We start from the raw sequence: 7,867 nt of genomic DNA on the forward strand, positions 1-7,867 counted from the left end.
GCATATCTTTAAACACGCTAATTATGTTAATTAATCATTTTCCTTTTCATTTATGCATGTTAAACATCCTTAAATCCGGCCGACTAACTCCACCACGCATTGGGTAGGTACGTAGGTACGTGTTGATTTTAAGTCAAATAATCGAAACTATGCAAGTCGGTTATCAAAAGCCCAAACCCATACGTATATATATCATTCTAACACTGATCAAACACCATCAGCGGCTCCCTTTCTTTTTTCTTTTTTTTCCCCCCTCTTTCGGCCTTGATATATTTGATGATGGCGGAAGATGATGATCAGATTGCAGCCATGTCCACTGAAGATCTTAATAGAGAGTGTCCTCTTATTGACAACGAGAATCGCCTCCTGATGGTAGGTTTCTTCTTCTATCTACATTATATATATATATATATATATATGATTGAAAATGGAAAATGGAAGTGGCCTGATAATTGGGAAGACAAATTTAATTGTTTAAAGAATATTCCTGTGCCTAATTTGCAGCTGGATAAGGTGGATAAAGTTGTTTGGATTACTAGAAGTAATCAGCATCTGGATTTCTCTACTAAGCAAGCTTGGAAGGATTTGAGAAATAATTGGCCAACTGTTGAATGGAATGAAGTGGTGTGGTTCAAACAGTTTAATCCTAGACATGCCTTTATTCTATGGATTGCTGTGCAGGAAAAATTAATGACACATGATAGAATGTCAAAGTGGATGCATACCAGCAGCCTGCATTGTGTGTTCTGCAGCAATGGGAATGATAGTCATGATCATTTATTTTTTAAATGCAAAGTTACTGAAGCTATTTGGACTAATTTGAGGAAATTGGGTTGGAAATTGGGAAGAAATAATAATCTGCAAGAGATAATTCATGAGATTGCTAGTTTGAAAGGAAAGAATAACATTGGAATTGTGCTCAATAAGCTTGTAATTGCTGCTGCAGTATATTTCATTTGGCAAGAAAGGAATATGAGGTTGTTTCAAAAGAAGGAAAGGAATGAGGATGTTGTCTGCAATTGCATTAAGGATAGTGTTAAGAATAAATTGCTTACTACCAGAGTAAGGAAGACAAAGAATGTGATCACCATTGGGAATATATGGAAATTGAAGTGGGTGAACTGCACTTATATGGCTGACTGATGGTTATTTCTGGGTTGGAGGTATATCTTGAAGTATGTGTGCAAAATGGAATAGTGAGCGGTGCAAGATGACGCTACTTGGTCCATTTCTAGCATGCTTTGAGATTTGGTTGAATTTTGTTTTGAGAAATTTGGTCTGTATGTCTGTTAGTCTAAATGTGGTTGTGGCATTTTCTTTGAATTTTCTGTTTTAGAAGTTTGGATTGGGCTGTAGTATTATGTCTCTTGTATGTTTTGAGTATGAGACTTGGTGTTAACCAAGGTCTCTGTGTCTTTATTTGTATAGTTTTTTGAGTATCAATACAATTCACATGGTTAATTAAAATATATATATATATATGTATTATGTATGCATAAATTATTAGTAATATATTTATCTGGTTGAACAGGAAGAAGTTCACTAATAAATTGTTTTGTTGGTACCTTTTTACTAATTGATTCTAAGTTATAGTAGAACTTTGAAAGACATATCCGATGTTTCCTAGTATTTGGAGATAATTATAAATTTGCATCTCAGATTCTTGTCTTCCAAGCATCTAATTTACCTTATTTTACAATTGTTATTCTTGAGCATAACAGATTCTGGAGATGAATCCAGAGAATGAAGCAGAGGAAGACGGGGCCAACATTGACTTGGACGCACAAAGGAAGGGTAAATGTGCTGTGATAAAAACATCTACTCGTCAGGTAAGCCACAGTGCACCGTGCATGCCGTTCATCTAATTATAAAACTTTAAGATTTGTCTATTCTGGTGAGTTGGTATATCTGGTTCTGTACTCTCCTCTGTCTAGTTAGAAGCCTTAAGATTTACTCTCATTCAATTCATAGGTTAGATGGTTACTTTTGTAATCATATTGTTTTGGTGATCACCATTTATGCTTTAGCTATCAATAGATGACGGGCAATGAATGTTTATTGGTCAACCCGAACCTTTGATTATACCCACTGTAAAACGTTCCAATTAAATCCTAGTTTTTATTTATATTTTTTTTTATCTATTTTCCCAGCCTCTAACGCTTCCACTTCTGTTTTCTGCAGACAATTTTCTTGTCTGTGGTTGGCCTTGTCGACCCAGATAAGCTGAAGCCTGGTGATTTGGTTGGCGTGAACAAAGACAGTTACTTGATATTGGACACCTTGCCATCTGAGTATGATTCTCGAGTCAAGGCCATGGAGGTTGATGAAAAACCAACTGAAGATTATAATGACATTGGAGGCCTTGAAAAACAGGTGAGCTTTTCTTCTTTTTACAATAACTGAAATTACACCTCACAGAATGATGTTATATGGATTTTGATATCCCTCTATGTGACAGATACAAGAGCTAGTTGAGGCTATAGTGTTACCAATGACCCACAAAGAGCGGTTCCAAATTCTAGGGGTCCGTCCACCAAAAGGTGTGCTTTTATATGGCCCCCCAGGAACTGGGCAAACTTTAATGGCCCGTGCATGTGCTGCACAAACAAATGCCACTTTTCTGAAGCTAGCAGGACCCCAGCTTGTTCAGGTTGCTATTACTTGAACAGAGTTATATTTATAATTGATAATGCTACCTATGGTTTTTCCATGCACTGATGAATCTATACCATGACCATGTTGGCAGATGTTTATTGGTGATGGTGCAAAGCTTGTTAGTGATGCATTTCAATAGGCAAAAGAGAAATCTCCTTGCATTATTTTCATTGATGAGATTGATGCAATTGGTACAAAACGGTTTGACAGGTATGCATGCCACTTTTCCTTCAGCAATATCTGCTCCACGAGCACCATTAATAGTGAATGGGATCAATTTTTGCATAGAAAATACTTATATAGCTGTTGTCTATGGCACATGCCTTCTGATACAAGTCTCATATGGGTGCAGTGAAGTTAGTGGCGATAGGGAGGTGCAGCGAACTATGCTTGAACTACTTAATCAGGTGGATGGTTTCAGCAGTGACGAGCAGATCAAGGTACTTTCGTACTTCTTTCAATCAAGCTGGCCATATTTAGTATAGATTCTGGTTTCTACCATTTACCTATGAATGGCTCAGAAGTGACCCAAGTGTGTTTTGAATGCATGAAACATCTATTTAGAAAGCTAGAGTAATGCAGTCACATAGTTTGTGTGATCATACTTGACACATTAATTATTGATAAAATAAAAAACTAAAATACTTTTGATCAGAAAGTGTTTTGGTCCAACCAACCCACCTACTTTAAACCTTACCAAACACATTTCTTGATTCTGGTTGAAGTGCTATGCCACACCTTTGAGTCTGCGACCCTCCCATTTTGCTACCGTTGCTATCATATTGGACTTCTGAATGATGATGTGTTTGGAGGCCTGGAGGGTATTGTTCCATTTGATCACTGATTTAAAATTTTAAACCTATATATACTTTATGTCTTACGACAATATCTTTGCATGTCATTGGATTTTCATATCAGCATCCTCTTATACATAGAAACTAAAAAGAACTTCTGCTGAGATGAACTGTTGAGATTAATAAAGGAGAAAAACAACAGCTTGTAACTTGTAGCTTTTTTTCATGTGGAGACTGCAGGTGATAGCAGCTACAAATCGGGCTGATATTTTAGATCCTGCCCTCATGCGCTCTGGACGGTTGGATCGTAAGATTATTTTCCTCATCCCACTGAGGAAGCAAGGGCCCGAATCATGCAGGTGTGCCTTTACAGATGATCTTTTATTTCAGTTTATATATAATTGTTGAATTATCATTTGTTAACCATTTTTTGTATTGTAGATTCATTCTCGTAAGATGAATGTTAACCCAGATGTGAACTTTGAAGATCTGGCCCGGTCTACCGATGATTTTAATGGAGCACAACTGAAAGCTGTTTGCGTGGAAGCTGGCATGCTAGCTCTTCGTCGTGATGCCACAGAGGTACTTTTAAAAATAATTGTTACCTGTTAACTTAAAAGCTTATTTTGCAATTTTTTAAAAATTTGAAAGGCAAAGACTTATATGCATACTACCACCTAGTAGTAAAACCAAATGTCTCGAGTGAGACTTGAACCCACGACCTCTAGGTTGATGGGTCACTCCAATTCTGCTAGGTCGAAGTCCCTTTGGTAGATTATTTTCTGGAAATAAAAGAGTGTTTTGGCTAGATCGATTGTTATTGTTAACAACGTAGCTATTTTGGCTGGTACAACGCGTGCACATTTGTAAGTTTAGTGGTGAAACTTGAAACAACGGTTATTTATAAAACCTGCAGAATGAAACTTTAATCTTGCTCCTGAGAACGGGTGTTTTAGAAAAACACATGATAGACATAGTTGTCAATAGTTAGAGTCAAATAATAAAAGATGATGTAACGTTCCTGGCAACGTTTTACCTTGATTGTAAAAATCAATCCAAGCCACCTTTCAAGTTTGTCATTAGAAAGATGCGATCGCTGGAGATTATTACTAAAGGGCAATCTAAACCTGTTAGTTATGAATGGGATGATTTGGGTTATGTTGGGTTATGGGCTGGAAAAGTTTCACTAAAGGAGAACGCATCGAGCCTGTTGTGCTGTGATGATTTTGACCCTTTTTTTCATGTGTACCTTCTAAATCGTTTTATTCAGAGGTATAATATAAACGATATAATCACTCTTTAGATATAGAAAAGATTCGAAGACCCAGGTTAACTTGTTTTGACCGTTGCTAAAATGACCTGTTATGCCTGCCCATCTTGCCGCCAATTATACTTGCACTTTCTAGTTGTTACTTCAATGAACGAAGTGTAACTAGCTGTTTCTTGTGAGTGAAAATTGAAACAAGATTTGTTTGTTCCAGGTAAACCATGAAGACTTTAATGAAGGAATTATCCAAGTTCAGGCTAAGAAGAAAGCAAGCTTAAATTACTATGCTTAAATAGGTGACTTCGGTGTCCTAATCTACAGTTTCAAACGATTGGATTCTTTTTGCTGGTGATTTTCGTTATGTTAGATTTATGTCCTTCCATATCTCAATATATATATTACTTTTCATTTTTTATTTTTGTTACAGTGTCCTGGCATCCATTAGATCTATCTCGGCCTATAAATTGTTTTCTTTACTTTTTTTCTGATACTGCTGAAAATTTGAACCGTATCGCTAAGAGATTTACTTATATAGGTTGTTAGTTGCCGTGTGTTTTCCTTCTGTTCGTGTTTAATTTGCTATTAGTGGCTACCTTTGCACCATTTTGTCACAACATAGTATTGTCAATGTTGCCCACCAAATGGCCAAATGGGTTATACACTGGACGGTCGGCTATTGTTGAATATTTGTCTTCTTGCACTAGTGAACGATCTATTTGACGAATCATCGAGTGGATTAATGTTACAGTACTAAATATCAGACTAATATGATAATGGGTTCGTCTTAGGTTAAATACGTAAATAAATAATATCATTTTAGTAAATGAAATTGGAAATAAATCGACAATTTTGTAATGTCGAATGAACACCTCTTTTGCATCATCGACAATATAATGAGTAGTATAACTATTATTAGAGAAAATAGATAAAGAGCCTATTTGTTGTCATTCCAACTCAACACAACCTAATTGAAGATTACCATTACCCACCCACCCATATTACTACCTTAAGAGAGCACATAAAAAAAAACGTTAAATAGTAGACTAATACATGTTCCATCTTAGGGAAATATCTTAGGGGCATTTAGTTAGAGAAAACACCTCTTGTTTTTTATTTTTGTTTTCTAAGTAAACATTATTTTCCACTTTTAAATGAGAAATTAGAAAACCTTTTTTTTTTTTTTTAACTATTTTTCACTTTTCATTTTTCATTTTCCAAACTTTTGAAACCACAATTTATATTAACTCTGCCTTTTGTCCCGTCACCCCTAGCCCCCTCACATCTCGCCCCTACCCCAAGCTACCCCAGACCACCAAGTAGAACAATAACATGTTTTCTAATATGAAAATAGCATTTTGTTTATTTTGAACGTTTTCCAAAATTTTATTTGTTTTTTAGAGATGAAAAACTTCTTTCAATTCTAGAAAAATTGAATACGGAAAACTAAAAAACATTTTCCTCAACTAAACGCGCTCTTATTTAAATTGAAGTATTTTTATTTGAATGTTAAAGAAGACTATAACTCTGACACTTAAAATATTCCATAAAGCCTAGCATTAACTCAATTTATGTTTTTCACCACTACGGCACTACAACACCCAAGTTCCCATTTCCCAATCCTCTAAATCGAACATACTACCATCACTTGTTCACCATCATGGCTACCCTCGGGTAAGAATAAAAGTGACCTTGTCACATTTGACCGATTATAACGAAATTTTGCTTTCAAACGTATAAAAAACAAACTCAGTTTTAACTAGAAAGTTCTATAGTTAGTATAATTAAAGGTTGGGTTAGGTTGGCCCAGAAACATTATTTGTCCGTCATCTATTAATAATCAAAGCGTTAAATCTGATCACGAAAGCATAATTATTATAAAAATAACAATCTAAATTTAGTCGGTGCTAGCCTTGCCAAAAAGTGTAGTTCCATCTGAGGCAAAGAAACCAATTTGTCAATTCTAGCCGATGAAAGGAACCGATGTTACTTGCCGCTCGCACTATTACCCTTATTTACCAGAAAATGGTTACCTTGTAATTGTGATTCAGAGCTTGGTTTTTAAATGAAATACAAGATTTTGGTTAATGTTTTACATGTTTATGTTTACAGAATTCAGATTTGGATTACTTGGTTTTGTGAGTTCATAAGGTTTATTGTTTGTTGTCTGATAATTATTTTTTATGATTGTAACAGCTATTACTTTGAATGTTTAGAATCTTGTTTGATCGTTGTGAGCTCATCAAGGTTCATACAGCAACCGTTATCATAGTTGCTTGAGATGATTGTAACGTCAACCTAACAATATGTTCATGGTTTATAAGGTTTAAACTTTATGAATTGAGTAGCAATTTAATAGAAACATCTATCTTTTTAAATGCCTTGAAGACTATGAACATGAACATATATGTAAACTTGCTCCTCAATCTATAAAGTTAAAACCTTATGAAGTATGAACATATTTTTCAGTTGCCTTTACAATCATCACAAGAAAACTATGAAAACCGCTGCAAGAACCCTATCAGCTCACAACTATGAAACAAGACTATGAACATTTAAAACAATATCCTTTACAATCAATTGAAATAATTTTCAAACGACAATGAATAAACTTTATGAACACACAAATAAAGTAATCGAAATATGTAAACTATAAACATGTTAGCATTAACCAAAATCATGTATTTCATTTGAAAACAAATAAGCTCCAATCAATTAAATAAGCTCTGATCAATTATAATTACAAAGTAACCATTTTAATGTGAAAACCTCTGACTGAATTAAGGGTTAGAGGTTTGCTAAAAGGTTTTAAGAAAAACAAACATGTCGTCACACATAAATCTCTTAAATGAAAATAAACATGCCTATCAGATATTTAAAATGTGAATTTTAAAATATTAAATAATTGTTTTTGTTTTAATATATAAAATCATTTAAATATGTATATATCAACATATTTATTAAATAAACTTATAAAAAAAACATAAATGAATAATATTATTATTATTAATGAATATATCATATATATCTATATTATCTATATAAACAAACTACCCTCTAAAAATTTAACACTCTACCTTTAAAATCTCTAATTTACCCTTTTAATTTATACTACCATCAAACACTTCATCCATGAAATTCCAAAACTACCTTT

General features: G+C 34.2%; 1 pseudogene; it reads left to right on the forward strand.

Annotated features, from left to right (window-relative positions):
• The first annotated feature begins 279 nt into the window (after positions 1 to 279).
• LOC122608779 lies at positions 280 to 5,035 on the forward strand (annotated as a pseudogene).
• The last annotated feature ends 2,832 nt before the right edge of the window (positions 5,036 to 7,867 follow it).

The sequence above is a fragment of the Erigeron canadensis genome, chromosome 7 (assembly GCF_010389155.1).
Source record: "Erigeron canadensis isolate Cc75 chromosome 7, C_canadensis_v1, whole genome shotgun sequence".
Lineage (NCBI taxonomy): Eukaryota > Viridiplantae > Streptophyta > Magnoliopsida > Asterales > Asteraceae > Erigeron > Erigeron canadensis.